Consider the following 373-nt stretch of genomic DNA (forward strand, 5'->3'; position numbering starts at 1 on the left):
TACATGTGCGTACATGTGTGTGCGGGCGCGTGTGTGCGTGCGTGTGTACATATTTGTGTGCGTGTGAGCATGCGTGTTTGCGTATGCGGGTGTACGTGCGTCTGTGTGTGTATGTGTGCTTCCGTGTTCGCAGGTGTATGTGTGTATTCGTGCGTGCGTATATGCGCAGGAGTTACCAACACTGACCACAAGTAGCTGATAATGATGAATATTTTGAGCAGTGACGGCCGTGTGAACATGCAAAGCACCCGCTTTGCAACTCCCTCCACCGCAACCGCTGGAGACTGCATGTCCTTCTATACATGGAGCCCAACATAAAGCAAAAATAGTTATTATTAGCATGGTACTGACGCACGTATGCGCATGCGCGCGC

The sequence above is a fragment of the Priapulus caudatus genome, unplaced genomic scaffold (genome assembly GCF_000485595.1).
Source record: "Priapulus caudatus unplaced genomic scaffold, Priapulus_caudatus-5.0.1 Scaffold4435, whole genome shotgun sequence".
In the NCBI taxonomy this organism is placed as follows: domain Eukaryota; kingdom Metazoa; phylum Priapulida; class Priapulimorpha; order Priapulimorphida; family Priapulidae; genus Priapulus; species Priapulus caudatus.